Below are 24,022 nucleotides of genomic sequence, written 5' to 3' on the forward strand. Positions count from 1 at the left end.
TACAAAAGCAGGGAGGTCCTGCTGCAACTGTACAGGGTATTGGTGAGGCCGCACCTGGAGTACTGCATGCAGTTTTGGTCACCTTACTTAAGGAAGGATATACTAACTTTGGAGGGGGTACAGAGATGATTCACGAGGCTGATTCCGGAGATGAGGGGGTTACCTTATGATGATAGATTGAGTAGACTGGGTCTTTACTCGTTGGAGTTCAGAATGATGAGGGGTGATCTTACAGAAATATTTAAAATAATGAAAGGGATAGACAAGATAGAGGCAGAGAGGTTGTTTCCACTGGTCGGGGAGACTAGAACTCGGGGGCACAGCCTCAAAATATGGGGGAGCCAATTTAAAACCGAGTTGAAAAGGAATTTCTTCTCCCAGAGGGTTGTGAATCTGTGGAATTCTCTGCCCAGGGAAGCAGTTGAGGCTAGCTCATTGAATTTATTCAAATCACAGCTAGATAAATTTTTAACCAATAAGGGAATTAAGGGTTATGGGGAGCGGGCGGGTAAGTGGCCAGATCAGCCATGATCTTTTTGAATGGCGGAGCAGGCTCGAGGGGCTAGATGGCCTACTCCTGTTCCTAATTCTTATGTTCTTATGTAGGCAGCGTCACGGTAGTCGTGACCCACAAAGATTCGGAGAACAGGTTGCCACTCTGGATTGTCCCGGGGGATGGTCCCGCAAAGCTGGGGAGGAGTTAGCTTGCTGTCATAAACTGGAAATGGGGCGATGTCAATGCAATTTCATTTGTGCAGCGAGTATCATGCTCACAAGTCCTGGACAAATTTGACTCACAATTTCAGCCCGGCATTGGCACTTTCATGGGGAACAAGGTAGTGATTCACATAAACCCGGACACCAGGCCAGTACACCACAAGGCCAGAGCGGTGCCGTACGTGATGCGGGAAAAGATAGAAGGCAAATTGGACCGCCTGCTGAGGGAAGGCATCATCTCGCCAGTCGAATTCAGTGACTGGGCGAGCCCGATTGTGCGGTGCTCAAGGCGGATGGGTCGGTCAGGATATATGGTGATTACAAGGCCACCATCAATCAAGTGTCACTCCAAGACAGTACCCAATACCCGAGAGCGGAGAACCTCTTTGCGACGCTATCCGATGGCAAACTTTTAAAAAATTGGACCTGACCTCAGTTTACATGACTCAGGAGCTGGCGAGTGAGTCGAAGAAGCTGAACACCATCACGACACACAAGAGGTTGTTTGAGTACAACAGATGTCCATTTGGGATTCGCTCAGCTGCCGCGATCTTTCAACAAAATGTGGAAAGGCTCCTCAAGTCGATTCCAAGGACAGTGGTTTTTCAGGACGACATCCTCATCACGGATTGTGATACTGAAGAACACCTCCGCAACCTGGAGGAGGTGCTACGTTGACTGGATCGGGTAGGTCTGCAACTGAAAAAGGCGAAGTGCATCTTCCTAGCTCCAGAGTTAGAGTTCCTGGGGATGAGGGTAGCAGCAGACAGGATCAGACCTACAGAAACAGAAGCGATCCAAAGAGCACCCAGACCCCGTAACACGACGGAGCTGTGTTTGTTTCTCGGGCTCCTGAACTATTTTGGTAACTTTCTTCCCAAATTGAGCACGTTGTTAGAGCCGCGACACGTGCTCCTATGCAAAGGTCGTGAATGGGTCTGGGGAGACAGCAAGGAAAGGGCTTTTGATTGAGCACGAAATTGTTGTGCTCCAACAATCTGTTAACGCGATATGACCCATGTAAGAAACTATTTTTAACGTGTGACGTGTCATCCTATGGGATCGGGTGTGTGTTGCAGCATGTTAATGCCAAGGGTCAGTTACAGCCGGTAGCTTATGCCTCCAGAAGTCTGTCCCAGGCAGAACGGGGCTACGGGATGGTAGAAAAGGAAGCACTGCATGTGTATATGCTGTAAAAAAATGCACCAGTACCCGTTCGGCAGGAAATTTGAGCAGTAGACAGATCATAAATCCCTAAATTCCTCTTTGGCCAATAACAAGGCCATAAATGCGAATGCATCGGCCCGCATACAGAGGTGGACACTCACATTAGCCGCCTATGCCTATACAATTCGGCACAGACCGGGCACTGAAAACTGCGCTGATGCACTCAGCAGGCTCCCACTAGCCAACACCAAGGGGGCTACCGAGCATGCTGCTGAGATGGTCATGGTTGTTGAAGCTTTTGAAAGCGAAGGCTCACCCGTGACAGCCCGTCAAATTAAAGTCTGGACAAATAGAGACCCGCTACTGTCTTTAGTCAAGAAATATGTCCTGAATGGGGACTGGGCAGCTACGTACGGGGCATGCCCTGAGGAATTCAAACCATTTCACAGGCGCAAGGATGAACTCTCGATTCAGGCCGATTGCCTACTGTGGGAAAACTGAGTAGTCATGCCACAGTTGGGCAGTGAGATGTTCATCCGATAACTCCACAATGAGCACCTGGGCATTGTCATGATGAAGGCAATTGCCAGGTCACACGTTTGGTGGCCAGGGATAGATGCAGACCTGGAACTTTGTGTTCGCAGGTGAAACACGTGTGCCCAGCTGGGCAATGTGCCCAGGGAAGCCCCCCTTAGCCCCTGATCCTGGCCCGCCAAGCCATGGTCATGCATCCATGTGGACTACATAGGTCCTTTCATGGGGAAAATGTTTTTGGTTGTAGTCGACGCCTACTCCAAATGGATCGAGTGTGACATTCTCAATTCAAGCACATCCTCTGACACGGTAGAAAGTCTACGGGCAATGTTCGCCACCCATGGTCTACCGGACGTCTTTACAAGCATTGAATTCCAGGACTTCATGGCAGGAAATGGTATCAACCATGCCAGAGAGGCACTGTTCAAGCCGGCCTCAAACGGCCAGGCAGAACGAGCAGTGCAGATAATCAAACAGGGGATGCTCAGAATCCAAGGGGGTTCCCTACAAAGCCGCTTATCACGCCTCCTGTTGGCCAATCGATCCCGACCACACTCACTCACAGGGGTTCCACCCGCAGAGTTGATAATGAAAAGGACACTGAAAATCAGGTTATCCCTTATACACCCCACCATGAAAGAAATTGTTGAGAGCAGGCGTCAGTTACAATGTGACTACCATGATGGGAATGCGAGGGCGCGATGTATTGATGTCAATGACCCTGTCTTTGTCCTCAACTACACTGCAGGGCCTAAATGGCTCACAGGCACTGTGATTGCCAAAGAGGGGAATAGGATTCTGGTAGTTAAACTTACCAATGGGCAAATCTGCCACAAACACGTGGATCAAACTAAAAGGAGGTTCAGCAACCCCATAGAAGAAGCAGAGGAAGAACACGACGTAGAGTTTACTCCACCACAGGTGACTGAACACCGGAACCAAGTGGAGGAGAGCCCAGTCACTGTGGGCAGTCCGGACAGGCCTGAGGTACCGCAAACAGCAGACACTCAGGGCAGCCCCCAACAACCGGAGCCCCAACTCAGGCGCTCTGCAAGGGAGCGTAAACCACCAAAGAGACTCAACCTGTGATCCCAATAATACTTTGGAGGGGGAGGTGATGTCATGTATTCAACTGTCATTGTAACCCATGTATAATCTGACCTAAGTTGTACACCGTGAGAACATTGACCACTAGGTGGAGAACTTGTGGGAGACACTCCTAACCTGGACTTTCAGGTATAAAAGGGGAAGCTCCACCCACCTTCATCACTTCAGTGCTGGCTAATAAAGGTAACTGGTCACAGAGAGACCTTCTCTCAAGTATGGGCCTCGTGTGCATTTCTACTGTATAGTAAGGATGTATTACCCTCAACAATGTGGACCATTTCCCATACCTCGGGAGCCTCTTGTCAGCAAACATTGATGCGGAGATTCAACACCGCCTCCAGTGCGCCAGTGCAGCCTTCGGCTATCTGAGGAAAAGAGTGTTCGAAGACCAAGCCCTCAAATCTACCACCAGGCTGATGATCTACAGGGCTGTAGTAATACCGGCCCTCCTGTCATTCATAGGCAGTCCCTCGGAATCGAGGAAGACTTGCTTCCACTCTCTAAGTGAGTTCTTTGATGGCTGATCAATCCGATACGAATGCCACAGATCCTATTACAGGTGGGACAGACATTCGGCGAGGGAAGGGATTGGTGGGGCTGGTTTGCCGCACACTCCTTCCACTGCCTGCGCTTGGCCTCTTCATGTTCTTTGTGTTGAGATTCGAAGAGTCCTATATGGATTAGAGGCATGAACGATGTACAGAAGTCACTTCAAGTCGCTGGAGATATATCACCCAACGATGTCTCCGCAAGATCCTGCAAATCCCCTGGGAGGACAGACGCACCAACATCAGTGTCCTCGTCCAGGCTAACATCCCCAGTATTGAAGCACTGACCACACTCGATCAGCTCCGCTGGGCAAGTCACATAGTTCACATGCCAGACACAAGACTCCCCAAGCAAATGCTCTTTGCGGAGCTCCTTCACAACAAACGAGCCAAAGGTGGGCAGCGGAAACGTTAAAAGGACACCCTTAAAGCCTCCCTGGTAAAGTGCGACATCACCACTGACACCCGGCAGTGCCTGGCCGAAGACTCCCCAGGTGGAGAAAGTGCATCCGGGAGGGTGTTGAGCTCCTTGAGTCTCATCGCCGAGAGCATGAAGCGGTCAAGCGCAAGCAATGGAAGGAGCGTGCGGCAAATCAGTCCCACCCACCCCTTCCCTCGACAAATGTCTGTCCCACCTGTGACAGAGTCTGTGGCTCTCGTATTGGACTGTTCAGCCACCATAGAACTCACTTCAGGAGTGGAATCAAGTCTTCCTCGATTTCGAGGGGCTGCCTATGGTGTTTCAATGAAGGACCGAACATTCCAGGTCCAGAATCACATACTGAAGCGTGGAAGATGCCTGTGCGTGGATTGTTTAACATTTGGTGGCCATTGCACACCAGCCACCACATGGGCTTGACAGAGCGAGGTCTTGGTCCAGTGACAAGGATTAACCAAGACAACTGGAGACCAGCTTTCCTGCACGGACCTAGTGCGCACACGTATCGCAGTGTGGGCTGGCCCGTGCTGCCCCTGGGCCCTCGCCTCTTCTGGGCCCCGATCACACCCCTCTACGGACTCTTGCCGTTCCATCGCCTGACCTCGGCGCTCCTGCTGTACCTGCCCGCACTGCAGCCAGCCGTTGCCCTCCTGCAGCAGCACGCGCTGCTCCCTGCAGTGACATGCCGGCACACGCTGCTCCCTCGAATGGCCCGGGTCTGCTGATGGTCTTTCAGGCCGGGCCCGTGTCAATTTCAGCCCCTACCCTGCTACTAACCGCAACTCTGTTGTTTCCTTCTTACAGACGAACCTGTCACAATCGCGAAAGGCATCCAGGGAGCCATCGGCATCTGGCCATGGGGGAGATGATGAGGGGTGCAAGGAGACGGCAAGTCCTGATCCACCGAGCTCGCCAGTTGCCCCGTCCGGTCAAAGCACATGCGGGGCACGAGGCAGATTTCCTGGGGTTTGAGGAGATGGAGGCTCCTGGCCCCAGTCGCCGACAGCAACGCAGTGCGAGAGGGGAATCTCGGAGGCCAGCTCTCCGGAGGGTGAGTCGGCAAAGGCAGTCTGCTCAACGACAGGCAGACATGGAACTGGACTTGGTGGAAAAGTCCAGGGAAAACGCAGAGATGCACCATGAGCTCATGGGTGCATCGGGTCGGATCGACAAGCTTTCTAGAACTTTTGCAGAGAAAGCGTCAGGCATTGTCCGTGCGACTCGGGACTCCAGCGAGGCCATCAGTGCCCACACACAGAGGCTGGTGGCCTCGAGCAGTGACAGTGGTGTTCCAGATTGTGCATTGTGTGTCTTTGATCATATCGCAGCCTCAATCAAATTGCAGGCACAAGCTACGCTGCAGCTTGGTGATGTGATGTGTTTGATGACTGGTGCCATCTGTGTTCCCCACTGTCCAGTGGGGAAGGGACGGTGCCAAAGCAGGCCAGCAAGTTGTGGAGACGCATCACACTCCGGATGTTCAGGCCCAGCCCCATCGGAGAGTCAGTGGCTCTCAGGAAATGGAAGGTGCTGTTGTTCCTCAGGATGACAGTATTCCAGCTCCCACCACTGACTTGCCAACCATGCACCCTTGGCAGTGCACAGCCCAGCGCCAGTGACTGCTTCCATCGATGCTGAGATGGAGCAATCCATAGCCGGGCCTTCAAGGCCCAGAGCTGGTCCTGGACGTGGTCATACATGGTCTGTACTGTCGGCCCCCCTAATGCAGCAGCCCTCCAGCAGCCTTGCTGCAGGCACTGATGCCTCATTGAGGAGAAGCAGCAGGTATGGAGGGGCTAAAGGGTAGTTGGGGGGGGAAGCACAGGGTAAGTCGCCATAAGGGGTCACACAACCAGGTGCAAATGTGTTCAGATGTAATGAGTGGTCCTGTAGATCGTTATTTTGTTATAATTTACTTTAACCTCAATAACCTGCAGCAGGACCACTGGTTATTGTAGTTTGATTTTGATGGACTGAAGTATTGTTTGCTTTTGCTGTTTTGTAGCAACTTTTGAAATTGTTTGTTGGTTTATTTGTCGATTTTGTTTGGGGGGGGGTCGCGTTTGATACTTTTGTTCATTAAATTATAACATTTGGCCTTTGATGACGCTGTCTTGTGCATCATTCCCTCGTTCACTGGAGATGTGCCTTTATGGGACACACAGCGTGTCCAGTATTAGCTCCATCCCTCAGTTTCCCCCATTTAGGAGCCGGCCCATTACGAGCTGGCGATGTGCGAGTGTTACGAGCAACATCTCCCGCTGCCTCCCCCATGTATGGGGGGCTATCCAATGGGGGCCTCGCCAGGCTCCTCTGCATCGTCCTCCTCCTCCTGAGGTAGGCCTGCAATCCCCACTGGCAATGCCTGGTCCCTCACAATGGCCAAGCTGTGCACACCACGATGAATTGGGATACTTGTTGAGGGGAGGATTGAAGGCTGCCTCCAGAGTGGTCCAGGCATCGGTCTGCCTGTAGGAGATGGTGTATCTGTTAGTACTTCCTTTCGGAAGTGCAGCCTTCTCACACACTGCTCCTCAGAGAGCTGGAGGTCTGAGTGTTGGTGCCTGTAAACCCGTGGGGGGTAAGCCCTCCTCCCCGGACGTCTTCGGCCTCTCATCATCCGTGGGCCGACATGGCCAAGAGCCCTTCCTCGAGCTTGACACCGCCTGGCGATAGCATGGAGCACGATGTGCTGGTGAATGAGTAATGCCCCCATTAAATTCTCTCACTGACGGTGTAAGGGCACTGTAATGGCAGATAAAGGTGCTGTTTGCAAGTGGGAACTTCACGCTGTGTGCTGTGTCCTAACCGTTACAGTCAATGTGCCCTGCCACATAGGATCCTCCACCCTCCATTTAAACACACTGCCAATACCGCCTGCTGCACCCTGGGTGTTACGCTCATAATAAAGTGATACAACTGAGTACTGTAGTCAATGAATAAGTGTGACCTTAGCTCCTTTAATTAGACTCCAGAGTGTTGGTACAACATGGGAGGCCTGCTTATATACAGTGCTCCCAAGGGATGCTGGGATCCCTTGGGACTCCAACAGGTAGGCCCTCTGGTGGTGGTATGAAACAGGTTGCCAAGGGTTACATACATAACACTGGGAATGCCTGTTTTTCCAGCCGTTTCCTGGGGCGGGTGTTAAACAAGGCGTTCGGGCTGAATGTTGCATCCGGGGCACCAGCAGAGCATTGTACGGCGAGTGACATCACGATCTCAGTGAAACTGGAGGGTGGGGCGGTAAGATTTAGCGCCGCCGCAAACCATGAGCCAAATTTACCGTCCGGGCGGTAAAAGCTGGGCACCCGGCGTTACGCCCAGAAGCACCATTTACCGCCCCTCCGGCGCACTAACTGAGACACACACAAGTGGAAAATGCAGCCCATAGGCCAGACTTTCGGCTTGATTGTCGGTGCTTTTCTCAGCGGTACAGCTGGTCTTTCGCCCGGCGAGAGTTTCCACGTAAGTTTTTGAACGTTATCGCCCACACCTGAAGTCGCCTGCCGGGACCAAACCGCCCGCGTGCAACGCCGAAAACAACGGCTCGGGCGTAAGTTAGGCCTCAACCGCCGGCATTCAAATCACCGAGAGAGCCGCCCTGTAAAAGCTGCTTAAACCGGGCGGTAAGGGGGGGCCCTGCAAAGAAAGGCCAGTTAAAGCTTCTTTCATTATGTTTTATTAATTTAACCATGGCGCTTAGGTTTAAAACTGTCTTGGGAATGGTTTGTCCGTTTTTATTTTGTTTTAATATTTTTTAAGCTTCCCCCCCTCCCTAGGCCCAACCGCAGCCTGAGACTAAATTTTTCTCCTTACCGTCCATTCCGGTAACGATCGCCCATTTGTGTAACTTTACACTGACCCACCGAGAAACTACCGAGAATGAGGGCAACGCCCATTTTTCTCGTCGGGCTACTTACTTTTACCCTCAATGAAAATTCTCGGCCGCTTTTTTCACCGAGCGATAGCGGTCCTTCTCAGAGGGGCTTTATGGAAAGTCTGGCCCCATATGTTCACAAAAGATTTCAGGGTTCCCTTTTATGTTACCCGCTAATCTTTTCTCAGCCTCTCTCTTTGCCCTTCCTAGATGCTTTCTCAGTTTCCCCTGGTACTCTCGGTATTGTGCCTGGTTTCCCATTGTATCCTGTACCTGACTTTTGTCCGAAATCTCCTTTTTCTGTTTTACTTGAACCCCTATTCCCTTTGTCAGCCAAGGAGCTCCGGATGCCCCACCTTTGCCCCTGATGGGAATATGCTTGTTTTGTACCCGAACTATCTCTGCCTTGAATGCCTGCCATTGCCCAGTGAATGTTTTCCCAGCCAATCGCTGTGTCCAGTTCACCTCTGCAAGATCCCTTCTCACACATTGACATTGGCTCTCGTCCTGTTGGTGAGTGTCACTGTCAATCGTCCTTTGTCCCTTTCCATTACTAATTTAAAGCGAATTATATTATGATCACTATTGCCCAGATGCTGTCGCCCTCGTTCATTCCCCAGCACTGGATCCAGCACTGCTCCTTACACGTTGGGCTCGTGGCTAAAATTCGTTAATGGGGCGTTAACTTTTAAACGATTGTTAAATTCTTCTAAATTGGGCTTTAGCGCCCCTGGAAGGAATGGGGTGGTAAATGAGGCTCTAATTGACCCCAGTAGGGTGCTGCTGGGGTGCTAATTGCAGAGTGCTACCCAATTTCTGGTGGCTTGTATTCAGCAATTATCCTTCAATCCTTCAAACAGGTTGATTCCAGCTCTGAAAGGGGAGGATATATCCTGCTCGGTTTCAATATTGCTGCACTTGAGTGAGGTCTCTAAGCTACTGACTGAACTTTGTGGGATGGCTGATGGAAATCATACTGCAAGGGAGAGGGTCAGCACTTGAACAATGTGACATTGGAGACATTGGGGTTTGGTGGGATGGTGGGGGTGGATAGTGCGGCTATGGAGGGAATCGCTGTTCCCTGCATCTGGAAGGAGGCCGTCATCACAGGACTTCAGGGGAATGTGGAGAGATGTGTCCGAGGAGGTTTGGGCCAGCATGGTGGTGGAGTGAACCTTGACACAGGGCCGCAAGACGTTCAGCCACGTCAGTCATGGGGTGAATGTAAGTACCCTTCCACACCTCCTACAGACCAGCCTCTCAACCTCTGTCTGTGCACACTGAGAAAAGTACCACCCTCCCCCACCGCTCCCTGACCACTCCCAGACCACTCCTGCACTACTCCTGGACCACTCCCGGACCTCTCCCACACCGCTCCCACATTAATCACGCACTACTCCCTGAACACTCCCGGACCACTCCCACATCACTCACCCACCATTCACCCACAACACATCTGCCGCTACTCAAACTGACATCCTTATCTCACGCCTTTCCTACATTCACAGCTATTCAACCACAGCAGGCATATCTTCCCCATACATAACTGCAGTCTTATTCGCACACATTCAGGTTGGCAGACAGGAAGCAAAGAGTAGGAGTAAATGGGTACTTTTCAGAATGGCAGGCAGTGACTAGTGGGGTACCGCAAGGTTCTGTGCTGGGGCCCCAGCTGTTTACATTGTACATTAATGATTTAGACGAGGGGATTAAATGTAGTATATCCAAATTTGCAGATGACACTAAGTTGGGTGGCAGTGTGAGCTGCGAGGAGGATGCTATGAGGCTGCAGAGTGACTTGGATAGGTTAGGTGAGTGGGCAAATGCATGGCAGATGAAGTATAATGTGGATAAATGTGAGGTTATCCACTTTGGTGGTAAAAACAGAGAGACAGACTATTATCTGAATGGTGACAGATTAGGAAAAGGGCAGGTGCAACGAGGTGTCATGGTACATCAGTCATTGAAGGTTGGCATGCAGGTACAGCAGGCGGTTAAGAAAGCAAATGGCATGTTGGCCTTCATAGCGAGGGGATTTGAGTACAGGGGCAGGGAGGTGTTACTACAGTTGTACAGGGCCTTGGTGAGGCCACACCTGGAGTATTGTGTACAGTTTTGGTCTCCTAACTCGAGGAAGGACATTCTTGCTATTCAGGGAGTGCAGCGAAGGTTCACCAAACTGATTCCCGGGATGGCGGGACTGACATATCAAGAAAGACTGGATGAACTGGGCTTGTATTCACTGGAGTTCAGAAGAATGAGAGGGGACCTCATAGAAACATTTAAAATTCGGACGGGTTTAGACAGGTTAGATGCAGGTCGAATGTTCCCAATGTTGGGGAAGTCCAGAACCAGGGGTCACAATCTAAGGATAAGGGGTAAGCCATTTAGGACCGAGATGAGGAGAAACTTCTTCACCCAGAGAGTGGTGAATCCGTGGAATTCTCTACCACAGAAAGTTGTTGAGGCCAATTCACTAAATATATTCAAAAAGGAGTTAGATGTAGTCCTTACTACTAGGGGAATCAAGGGGTATGGTGAGAAAGCAGGAAGGGGGTACTGAAGTTGCATGTTCAGCCATGAACTCATTGAATGGCGGTGCAGGCTCGAAGGGCCGAATGGCCTACTCCTGCACCTATTTTCTATGTTTCTATGTTTCATTCCTTTGTTTTACAGGCCGAGACGGCCCATAGCCGGAGGGAGCAGCAGAGGACAGGTGGGGCTGAACCTCAGCTCCAGCAGCTCTCAGACCTCGAGGAGCGATGCTGAGGCTCATTGGACCACAGGTGGTGGGCGCTGTGTCTGGCGGTGACCTCGAACCCACTCGGGGCAACAACGATATCTTCCTCCCCTCTCCTTCTCTCATCCCACTTCCCCCTCACACCAGGAGACTCTATCACTTTCCAGCTCCTGATACTGGCTGCACTCCTGCGCCTCTGCCCTCACTTTATCGCGAGTCTGGTGCCGTCCTGCTTTCAGATAATCAGTCAGCAGATGACCAGCCTGTCCCTGAGCCCCTCGAGCACACTCAGGAGGGAGAAGAGGAGGAGGAGGAGGACCAAAGCACGGCATCACTGCATCTCTCACCCGCAGGCACCACCTCAGAGACTGACTGGCACTACGCGATCTTTAGAGGCTAGTTTAGTGGAGGGGTCTGCACTGGGCGATGCACTGGGGACGAGTGGGCTGAAGTAAGGCCAAGGGGCAAGGCTAGCTCGGGGGCCAGCCACACAGTGGGCGAGTTCGTGGGCGAGGTCTTCTGCACAGGACTCAGATGAGAACCTCGATGGGGAGACGTTCACAAGGAGGGTGATGGCCATGCAGTCGGAGATGGTAGGTTCAATGGCAAGGATGCCCGAGAGCCTCTCGGCACTGGTAAGCAGTGTGGAGGAGTTCACCTCCAACATTGCACAGTGCGCTGCGCATATCATGGGGTCCCTCATTGCCAGTCTACTGACGATGGTGGACTCCCAGACAGACCGTGCGGACCCAGACCTCCTGACACGTGTCATGGGCGATGTGGCAGCTTCCATTGCAGCACAGGTGGAAGCAATGCATTGTCTGTAATGCAGTCAATGGTTGGTGGCATCGAGTTCCAGACTGCTCTCATGCCGTCCCAGCTGGATGCCCCGTGAGCTCTGACTGTTGCCATCATTGCTGGGTCCACCACAGTCCACCGGGGATCTCACGGTGTCGCAGCAGGTTGATGGAGATGCTGAGGTGCTACCCCGGGGCAGTGGCAGTGGGTCAGTGGAGCAGGAACCTGCTGTCCTCTCTCAGGATGGCAGCATTCCTGATCCCACCACTGCCACTCCGCCATTGCACTTGTCGCTGCCGGTCACCCAGCCAGCCCAGACTGTCAGTGCCCAGCCTGAGGTGGTGCAGTCTACAGCCAGGCCTTCCAGGCCCAGAGCTGGTCGAGGGAGTCCTGCAAGTCTGTCGTCACTGGCACCGACACTCAGCAGCCTCCCAGCAGCCCTGCTGCAGCCACTGGGGAGACACTATGTAGGAGCAGTAGATTAGTTAAAGCAAAGAGGGTAGGTAAGGAAATGCTCAAGGGTGATTCCTAATTCCATTTGTTCTTTGTGATACTCTGAAATGTCTTCACTTAAATGTAATTTGGAATGTTTCGTCTTTGCTGGTGTCTCTAGTTTCAGTTTTTGGGGCACTGGTTTGGAAGGGCAAGTTGATGTGGTGATGGAGACGTCAGCGGAACCGGGAGATGGGATGGAATTCCCTGGAACCGCGGTCTGATGAGACGATCATGGACCACCCTCGCAGAATCGCGACTGCTTGCCTGCCTCCTCCGCCACTGCTGTTCCTGCTCCTCCTCCTCCTCCTCCTCCTCTTCATCTTCCTCCTCCTCCTCCTCCTCTTCATCTTCCTCCTCCTCCTCCTCCTCTTCATCTTCCTCCTCCTCCTCCTCTTCATCTTCCTCCTCCTCCTCCTCCTCCTCCTCTTCATCTTCCTCCTCCTCCTCTGCCTCCTCCTCCTCTTCATCTTCCTCCTCCTCCTCCTCCTCCTCTTCATCTTCCTCCTCCTGCTCCTCCTCCTAGTCCACCTCCTGTGCCTCCTGCTCCTAATCCTCCTGGTCCTCCGCCTCCTCCTCCTCCTCTTCATCTTCCTCCTCCTCCTCCTCCGCCTCCTCCTCCTCTTCATCTTCCTCCTCCTCCTCCTCCTCCTCCTCTTCATCTTCCTCCTCCTCCTCCTCCTCCTCCTCTTCATCTTCCTCCTCCTCCTCCTCCTCCTCCTCTTCATCTTCCTCCTCCTCCTCCTCCTCCTCCGTCTCCTCCTCCTCTTCATCTTCCTCCTCCTCCTCCTCCTCTTCATCTTCCTCCGCCTCCTCCTCTTCATCTTCCTCCTCCTCCTCCTCCTCCTCCTCCGCCTCCTCCTCCTCTTCATCTTCCTCCTCCTCCTCCTCCTCTTCATCTTCCTCCTCCTCCTCCTCTTCCTCTTGCTCCTCCTCCTCTTCGTCCTCCGCCTCTTCATCATCTCCTCCTCCTGCTCCTCCTCATCCTCCTCCTCCTTCTGGTCCCTCTCACACTGCTCCTCCTCTATGCCCTCCTCTTCCTCCACCTCTTCATCCTCCTCCTTCTCCTCCTCCTCCTCCCTCCCCTTCCTCCTCTTCGCTCTCCTCCTGCACTTCCTCCTCCTCCACTTCATCCTGATCCATCTCCTCCTCCTCCTCTTGAGGTGGTGGAGGTATGCCTGGTGGCACTGGCTGTGCCCTCACGATGGTGAGATTGTGTAGCATGCAGCAGACGACAACGAAGAGAGACACCGGCTCAGCCGAGTACCGGAGGGCTCCTCCCGAGCGGTTAAGGCAGCGGAACCGTTGCTTCAGCACTTGGATGATTTGCTCAATGATGTCCCTGGTCGCAGCCTGGCTCTCATTGTACGAGTGCTGGGCAGCGGTGGTGGAGTTACGGAGGGGAGCCATGAGCCAGGTGGAGAGCGGACAGCCCTTGTCTCTGACCAGCCAGCCGCAAGCTTTGTGTGGTGGCTAGAACAGAGCTGGCACACCGGTCTGGCACAGGATGAAGGCATCGTGGCTGCTGCCAGGATAGCGGGCATTGACGGTGAGGATTCACTGTGTGTGGTCACAGACCAACCACACATTCAGTGAGTGGCAGCCTGTGAGGTTACGGAATATCTCAGCAGTGTGATGTGGTGCCCTCTCAGTGACGTGGGTGCAGTCAATGGCACCCTGCACTGTGGGGAAACCCGCTATCCTGGAAAAGCCACATGTACGCTTCAGCTGCTTCTCTCTGCTCATGGGAAGGAAATGTAATCCCTCCTCCTTCTGTACAGAGCACCATGACCTCGCGGATGAAGCAATGGACGGCAAACTGGGAGATGTTGGAGATGTCTCCTGTTGCAAACTGGAAGGATCCACTGAAGTAGAAATTGACCGCGATGTTGAACCCTGAGTGCCACTGAGAGAGCCGAACTCACCCTGGGCTGAGGCTCGAGGTCTGGTTGCAGGAGTTGGCAGAGTTCTGTGACCATGTCCTTGCTAAAGTGTAGCCTTTGAACACACTCTTCCTCAGTGACCCTGCTGCCGGAATACCCTGGGAGGGCAATTGAAGTCTCCTACTATTACTGCTCTATCATTTTTACACTTCTCTGAAATTTGCCTGTAGACTTGCTCAACTATCTCCTTCTCATTATTTGGAGGGCGATATTAAACACAGCAACGTACCAGCTCCTTTTATCTTCCTTAACTGTAACCAAATAGATGCACTGTTTGAAGCCTGTAGTATATTGTCTTTCTGTAGAACTCGAATATTCTCATTGATCAATGCTGCACCAACCACCGTGCCCTCTCCCCACTTCCCCCACACAGCCCATAACACCATTCTTTTCCCCTTCCTTGTCCCTCCTGAACATATTGGCCCAGAAATTCTGGCCTCCCTGGGTCTGTATGGAGTTTCTACGGACCCGGGAAGGCTTTGGAAAAGTCGTTTTTTTAGCGCACAATGCTTGACAGATCCTCCGCATCTCGGGAGCGAGGACATTTGCAAGGGCAGGATTGCGGGATTTACCCGTATCTCAAAACTCTTGCACCTGATAAAGGCTCGTACATAGCCTACTGTTACAGGTGTAAGAGTCTTAAAATGCACTTAAAACATTAAAATTAAAATTAAAAATACCGATTTTATTTTTAAAAACCCTGCCCACTATGTTAAATTTATTTTAAACCATAATTTAAAAAAAATGTAAAAGCTTGGAAATATATTTTTCTCTAAGCTATTTATTGACTTTAATTTCAATTAATTTTAATTATGTGAGATGTGTTTTTTATTTTTAATTGGTGTTATTGTGTTTGTTTTTTTTCGCTCAATTAATAGCAATGCACAGAAATCCCGCCCTCCCCAGGTCCGGAAGAAGTTTCCCCGGACCCGAGAAGGCTTCAGAAAAGCTGGTTTCAGCCCACAATGCACATGTGCTGAAAACCAGCTTTTCTGATCTGTCAAGTTTCTGGCTTGACACATCCTCCGTGGCTCAGGAGCGAGGACGTTTGCCAGGGCAGGATTGTGGGATTTACCCGTATCTTGCCTGGCAAATGTCCTCAGAACTCTTGCACCTGATAAAAGCAGGCGCATAGCCTTCTCTTACAGGCGTAAGAGTTTAAAAACATACAAAAATTTAAATAAATTCAAGAAAAGAAATCATATTATTTTTAAAAACCCTGCCCAATACGTTACATTTATTTTTAACTATAATTAAAAATCGGCAAATTTTTTTTTAAATCATTTCTATCAACTTTAATTCCTGTAGTGTATTTATGTGAGGTGTTTTTTTAATGTTTTATGTAGTGGTTGTGTGTTTTGGGGTGTTTCTCATTCATAGTAATAGGAATTTCAGATTTACAAAACTCCTATTCCTATGAATGAGAAACTACGTTACCGTGATTGGGTGTCCAGGCCCACCTGACTCCTGCGGACATCCCAACGTGAACGCGCTCCGTTGCACAAGAAGAGAAGGCCTCGAGTCCGCGATCTCTGGCAAGCGTTCGGCCAAAAGGTAAGTGCGCATCTTCTCTCTTACTTTTAGCAGAATGCTCGAGGGAAGAAGAAACCGGGATTTCTGCACCAATGAGAACTCGTAGATACAGAGTTCTTATTGCTATTAATGGGAAGCTGTGGAATACTTTACCTGATGAGCTGAGCAGTTACATGGGACGGCACCTTCTGCGTGGGAACCTGGAGGACGGGAGCTCGCTTCGCAGCGCGGGAAGAGAAGGCCTCCCCACAGGAATCCCACGCTCCTCTCGGACCACCAGGTACTTTCGTAGCAATGTTTCAGACCGGAGGCAATTGTGTCCTTACGCCTGCAGCTTGTCAACCTTACTTGTAACACCCCTGGCATTCACACACATTCATTCCAGCACCACGCTAATCGGCTTTGCTATTTCCCTCAATCTAATTCCCGCTATTTCTGCATTATTCTCTATTCTGTTACTGTTTGTCCCTCCTACTTTTCTGTGCACCTTGTCACTCCTCTCTGCTGCTGTAAACCTGGTTTTCCTCCCACTGTCAAGTTAGTTTAAACCCTCCCCCAAGGCACCAGTTAACCTCCATGGCAGACAATTGGTCCCTGCCCTGCTCAGGAACAGAGAACGCAGGAACTAGATTTAAAGCCGGATGAAAGATGAGGTGCTGGTGTTCCTCCAGATTGTGTTGATTTACATTGGGACAGTGCAGAAGGCCGAGGACAGAGAGGTCAGAGTGGGAGTGGGACCAAGGAGTGAAGCAGCAAGCACAGGGGGGCTTGGGGTCACACCTATAGACAGAAGATAGGTAATGAGCAAGGAGGTCGCAAAGTGCTTTATTTCCCCATGGTAGAGAGTCAGCGTTGTGAGCAACGATTGGCCAAGTATGCAGCTTGGTGTCAGCCGCCCAGTTATGCTCTGGAACAAGGGATGAAAAGGCAGGTTAAAAGGGGTGACTGTGAGGAGAGTGGGTATTAAAGTTGCAGTACCACTGATTCCCTCTGAAGCAGGTGGCGCTGTTGTATCACAGTTCTGAACAAAGCAACTTGAGCGAAGCGACATCGGTGACCTTAAGAGGTCGAAGTTGGTTACGGCTGTTTTTGAGACGGTGTCACCGCCTGAGTGCTGATTTTACCGCCGGGCGTTAGGTGCAGCCTCAAACTGCCAAATTCAGTTCTTACGCCCAAAGATGAGATAGCAGCGCTAAAAGTGGCGTTGCAAACGCATCCTCGGGGCCAAATGGCCGGGAGCACAGGAGGCCGACTCAATCGCACGACAAGAGGCTGCTGTCATGCTAGGGGGAAAAACGGGAAGAATAAAAACCTAAAACTTTACGGACCCCCACCCACACTTCCCCACTGGTACAACTAATAAATAAAAGCTGAAGTAAAGAAAGAAAATAACTTTTACTCTGCCATTCACACCCGGTCCAGATTAACCTTTTTCCAACCTCTATCATTACCATTTCAATTTGGCCCATCATCCCTTTTGTCTCTCTGATCTCTCCTGCCTTCCACCCGATCAGAGACCTTCCCTTTTATTCTTTCTTCCCCTCCCCCTTTCAGTGCTGAAGAATGTGCTCTTTTTGAACATTTGCCAGTTCTGTCGAAGGGTCATCGACCCGAAACGTTAACTTGGTCTCTCTCTCCACAGATGCTGCCTGACCCGCTGAGATTTCCAGCATTCTCTGTTTATATTAAACAAAAAGCTTACCTTGATCTCTGGTCTCTCCAAGTTTAGCGACCTTCCCTCCCTGTTTCCCCAGGCAGTTCGGAGGCCTAGCCATTAGGCCTCGGTACCAAGGGGGCATTGCACGCTGGATGATGTCACCGCGTGGGTGGTGAGGGAGGGTGCAGCGTTACCACTTGTCGTCTCCACCGACGACCAGCTCAGTTTGCCGGGAGGTGTGATTGTCGCTCACCGCCGATGACGGAAGGCCTTTGCTGCCCGCTAGCTGCCCATCGCCCGCGTTAATGGGTGGCGATATCGAACCAATTCCGACCCCTCAGTGCTGGACTATTAATGGGAGGGGAAGATTTGTTGCTCACTGCAGAACCTCACGGAGATAGATTCAGTGGTCCCGGGTTTGTGCACATCTCTCAGAGAGCCGAGACTGTATGTCAACAACAGCATAGTCACAGTCAACAAGCTCCCCGCTGGAGTGCAACTAAACTACAGAACCAGTGGGAACCTGTTTAACCTTTGCCGTCTCCAGGCCAGGTCCAAGACCACCCCAACCTCTGTCATCGAGCTACAGTACATGCACGACGCCTGCGTCTGTGCACATTCAGAGGCTAAACTCCAGGATATAGTCAACGTATTTACTGAGGCGTACAAAAGCATGGACCTTAAGCTAAACTTCCGTATGACAAAGGTCCTCCACCAGCCTGTCCTCACCACACAGCACTGCCTCCCAGTAATCAAGATCCATGGCACGGCCCTGCACAATGTGAACCATTTCCCATACCTCAGGAGCCTCTTATCAACAAGGGCAGACATTGATGAGGAGATTCAACGCCGCCTCCAGTGTACCAGTGCAGCCTTCGGCCGCCTGAGGAAAAGAGTGTTTGAAGACCAGGCCCTCAAATCTGCCACCAAGCTCATGGTCTACAGGGCTGTAGTAATAGCCACCCTCCTGTATGGCTCAGAGACATGGACCATGTACAATAGACACCTCAAGTCGCTGGAGAAATACCACCAACGATGCCTCCGCAAGATCCTACAAATTCCCTGGGAGGACAGACGCACCAATATTAGTGTCCTCGTCCAGGCCATCATCCCCAGCATTGAAGCACTCACCACAGTTGATCAGCCCCGCTGGGCAGGTCACGTTGTCCTCATGCCAGATACGAGACTCCCAAAGCAAGCGCTCTACTCATAACTCTTTCACGGCAAACGAGCCAAAGGTGGGCAGAGGAAACATTACAAGGACATCCTCAACACCTCGCTGATAAAGTGCAACATCCCCACTGACACATAGAAACATAGAAACATAGAAAATAGGTGCAGGAGTAGGCCATTCGGCCCTTCGAGCCTGCACCGCCATTCAATGAGTTCATGGCTGAACATGCAACTTCAGTACCCCATTCCTGCTTTCTCGTCATACCCCTTGATCCCCCTAGTAGTAAGGACTACATCTAACTCCTTCTTGAATATATTTAGTGAATTGGCCTCAACTACTTTCTGTGGTAGAGAATTCCACAGGTTCACCACTCTCTGGGTGAAGAAGATTCTTGTCATCTTGGTCCTAAAATGGCTTACCCCTTATCCTTAGACTGTGACCCCTGGTTCTGGACTTCCCCATGTTGATGATGATGGTGCAAAGCATTGTACCCACGCTTGACATGTCCGCCCTGTTACCGCCTGATTAGTGCTCCAATTCCTTTCGGGGGTGGTAACCCCCATTTCTCACAGGAGCTGAGACCTCATGAGTGTGAACTCCCCCCAATTTTTCCCCAGTGGATTTTTAAGAGGGAATTGAAGGAGGAGATTAGGAGACCAAAACTGAACACAATATTCCAGGTGCGACCTCACCAAGGCCCTGTACAACTGTAGTATGGCTTCCCTGCTCCTATAGTCAAATCCCCTAGCTATGAAGGCCAACATACCATTTGCCTTCTTCACCGCCTGCTGTACCTGCATGCCAATCTTCAATGACTGATGTACCATGACACCCAGGTCTCGCTGCACCTCCCCTTTTCCTAATCTGCCTCCATTCAGATAATATTCTGCCTTCATGTTTTTGCCCCCAAAGTGGATAACCTCACATTTATCCACATTATACTGCATCTGCCATGTATTTGCCCACTGACCTAACCTGTCCAAATCATCCTGCAGCCTCTTAGCGTCCTCCTCACAGCTCACACCGCCATCCAGTTTAGTGTCATCTGCAAACTTGGAGATGTTACACTCAATTCTGTCATCCAAATCATTAATATATATTGTAAAGAGCTGGGGTCCCAGCACTGAGCCCTGCGGCACCCCACTAGTCACTGCCTGCCATTCTGAAACGGACCCGTTAATCCCGACTCTGGTAGGGGGTTTTTGCTCTGCCCAATTACGGGGGTCTTTGGTGGCTGTTGGGTATTGGGCCTCTCTGTCCCTTCTAGGGAACGGTCCAGCAGCTTATGGCTCGCTGACCACTAAACTGGCGGTTGCGAAGTGCCCTATCACCCCTATCTGGTTCTAAGCTCAGAATTTTGGTGGATTATGAGCTTACACAAGGGAAAACAAAACACTCAGACAAGTGGTACTTGGAAACCAAAGAAACGGATAAGTCCAATTTATTAACCACGGTAAGTTTCCAACAAGGTCAAACTTCATCAACACACAGATCTGACACACGCTTATAAACTATGAAAATCTATGGGAAGAAACGGACACAACGAAAACCTTACACAATTTTATCTTTACAAGACAGTTCCAACACCACCCCCTTTGTACCTGACTGACCTAGGCTGACAGTTGGGAAAAGAAAACCCCAGGATAATACTTATGATCCATTTCGACAGTTATCCTTGTAGCTTTAGGATGGTTGGTTTACGGGGTAGCTGGAGTGAATGTTGCCTCTCCCAGTTACTTCGGTCTCCGGTTCTTCAGCTGGTTGGCCTCGGAGCGTTGTTCGGTGTGTGGCTCGGCTTCTTGAGACCATGTTGGGTCGCTCGGTAGTTGGGTTGTATATTCTGCACACAAGTCGAGTCCAGGGCCCGTACGATGGTATGTTTCACAGCCGGTAACAGTCTGTCTCCGTTCTCTCTCGGTTTCTGTCTTGCTGCTCCTCGACTCCTTCTCCAACTGCCCAGCTGCTTTCTCTCTGTTGTTTGTCTGAAGTTCTGTAGGTCCTATTCCTCCAGCTGCTTTTTCTACTATATTCAAAGTGGGCCGGGTAGTGCCCATTGGTTGAGGATTTCCCCGCTTCAGGTCCGACTCGACCCCTGATTGGCCGGCCTGAATGCACTTTTCCCCCATTGGCCAGTGCCTCTGTCTCGCTGGTGAGCCAGACTCCACAATGTCTGTATCTGCCCACATGTTTCCCAGCCTGCCTGGTTTGAGGGTTTGACTTGGCCAGAAATGTTCATTTTAAAATGTATAGGATGATCCCTTTTAGTTTTCTTGTCCTTAGGGTGTTCCAATAAAATGCGGCCGTGGATTTTCGAACCTTACACTCTCTGCTTCCTGTCTGCCAACCAGTTCTCTATCCACATGAGTACATTACCCCCAATATCATGTGCTTTGATTTTGCACACCAATCTCTTGCGTGGGACCTTGTCAAAAACCTTTTGAAAGTCCAAATACACCACATCCACTGGTTCTCCCCTGTAAACTCTGCTAGTTACATCCTCAAAAATTTCCAGAAGATTTGTCAAGCCTGATTTCCCCTTCATGAATCCATGCTGACTTGGACCAATCCTGTCACTGCTTTCCAAATGTGCTGCTATTTCATCCTTAATGATTGATTCCAACATTTTCCCACTACTGATGTCCGGCTAACTGGTCTATAATTACCCATTTTCTCTCTCCCTCCTTTTTTAAAAAGTGGTGTTACATTAGCAACCCTCCAATCCATAGGAACTGATCCAGAGTCGATGGACTGTTGGAAAATTATCACCAATGCATCCACTATTTTTAGGGCCACTTCCTTGAGTACTCTGGGATGTAGACTATCAGGCCCTGGGGATTTATCGGCCTTCAATCCTGTCAATTTCCCTAACACAATTTCCCGCCTAATAAGGATATCCTTCAGTTCCTCCTTCTCACTAGACCCTCGGACACCTAGTACATTCGGAAGGTTTTTTGTGTCTTCCTTTGTGAAGACAGAACCAAAGTACTTGTTCAATTGGTCTGCCATTTCTTTGTTCCCCATTATAAATTCACCCGAATCTGACTGCAAGGGACCTACGTTTGTCTTCACTAATCTTTTTCTCTTCGCATATCTATAGAAGCTTTTGCAGTAACTTTTTATGTTTCCGGCAAGCTTCCTCTCTTATTCTATTTTCCCACTCCTAATTAATCCCTTTCTCCTCCTCTGCTGTATTCTAAATTTCTCCCAGTCCTCTGGCTTGCTACTTTTTCTGGCTAATTTGTATGCCTCTCCCTTGGATTTAACACGATCCTTAATTTCCCTTGTAAGCCATGGTTGAGCCACCTTACCTCTTTAATTTTTACTCCAGAGAGGGATGTATAATTGTTGAAGTTCGTCCATATGATCGTTAAAGATTTGCCATTGCCTATCCACCGTCAACCCTTTAAGTATCATTTGCCAATCTAATCTAGCCAATTCACGCCTCATACCATCAAAGTTACCTTTCCTTAAGTTCAGGACCTTAGTTTCTGAATTAACTTTGTCACTCTCCATCTTAATGAAAAATTCTACAATGTTATGGTCACTCTTCCCCAAGGGGCCTCGCACAAAAGTATTGCTAATTAGTCCCTTCTCATTCCACATCACCCAGTCTGGGATGGCCAGCTCTCTGTGTGGTTCCTCGACATATTGGTGCAGAAAACCATCCCTAATACATTCAAGGAATTCCTCCTCTACCGCATTGCTACCAGTTAGGTTAGCCCAATCACTATGTCAATTAAAGTCGCCCATGATTCCTGCTGTACCTTTATTGCACACATCCCTTATTTCCTGTCCTTCCTCAGATTAGGAGACCAAAACTGAACACAATATTCCAGGTGTGGCCTCACCAAGGCTCTGTACAACTGCAGTAAGACCTTCCTGCTCCTATACTCAAATCCTCACGCTATGAATGCCAATATGTCATTTGCCTTCCTCACAGCCTTCTGTACCTGCATGCCAACCTTCAATGACTGATGTACCATGACACCCAGGTCTCGTTGCACCTCCCCTTTTCCTAATCTGTCACCATTCAGATAATATTCTGTCTTCCTATTTTTGTCACCAAAGTGGACAATCTCACATTTATCCACATTATACTGCATCTGCCATGCATTTGCCTACTCACCTAACCTGTCCCAGTCACCCTGCAGTCTCGTAGCATCCTCCTCACAGCTCACACCACCACCCAGCTTAGTTTAATCTGCAAACTTGGAGATAACTTACCTTCAATTCCTTCATCTAAATCATTGATGTATATTGCAAATAGCTGTGGTCGCAGCACTGGATCCTGCAGCACCCCACTGGTCACTGCCTGGCATTCAGTAGTGAGGGCTTGCTGCACTGTCGGAGGGGCAGTATTGAGAGAGTGCCGCACTGTCACAGGGGCAGTACTGAGGGAGTGCTGCACTGTTGGAGGGGCAGTACTGAGGGAGTGCTGCACTGTCGGACAGGCAGTACTGAGGTAGCACTGAAATGTCGGAGGGCTAGGATTGATGCAGTGCTGCACTGTGAGAGTGGCATTACTGTGGGAGTGCTGCACTGTAGGAGGGGCAGTACTGAGGGAGTGCTGCACTGTGGGAAGTTCAGTGCTGAGGCAGTGCTGCACTGTTGAAGGTCTAGTACTGAGGGTGTGCTGCACTCTCAAGGGGCAGTGCAGAGAGGGTGCAGCACTGTCAGAGGGGCAGTACTGAGGGTATGCTGAACTGTCAGAGATTCAGTACTGAGGGAATGCAGCACAGTTTGCTCTCTCAGGTGCTTGTAAAAGATCCCATTGCACTATTTTGAAGAAGAGCAGGGGTCCTATCCGTGGTGTCCTGGTCAATATTTATCCCTCAATCAACATGAGTGAAACACATCATCTGGTCATTATCACATTGCTGTTTGTGGGAGCTTGCTGTGCGCAAATTGGCTGCCGCATTTCCCACATTACAACAGTATCTACACTTCAGCTGTACTTCATTGGCTGTAACATAGAAACATAGAAACATAGAAAATAGGTGCAGGAGTAGGCCATTAGGTGCTTCGAGCCTACACCACCATTCAATAAGATCATGGCTGATCGTTCACTCAGTAACCCTTTCCTGCTTTCTCTCCATACCCCTTCATCCCTTTAGCCAGAAGGGCCATATCTAACTCCCTCTTGAATACAGCCAATGAACTGGCATCAATAACTCTGTGCGGTAGGGAATTCCACAGGTTAACAACTCTCTGAGTGAAGAAGTTTCTCCTCAGCTCAGTCCTAAATGGCCTGCCACTTATCCTTAGACCGTGTCCTCTGGTTCTGAACTTCCCC

This window comes from Pristiophorus japonicus, chromosome 5 (assembly GCF_044704955.1).
Source record: "Pristiophorus japonicus isolate sPriJap1 chromosome 5, sPriJap1.hap1, whole genome shotgun sequence".
NCBI classification, from domain to species: Eukaryota; Metazoa; Chordata; class Chondrichthyes; family Pristiophoridae; genus Pristiophorus; species Pristiophorus japonicus.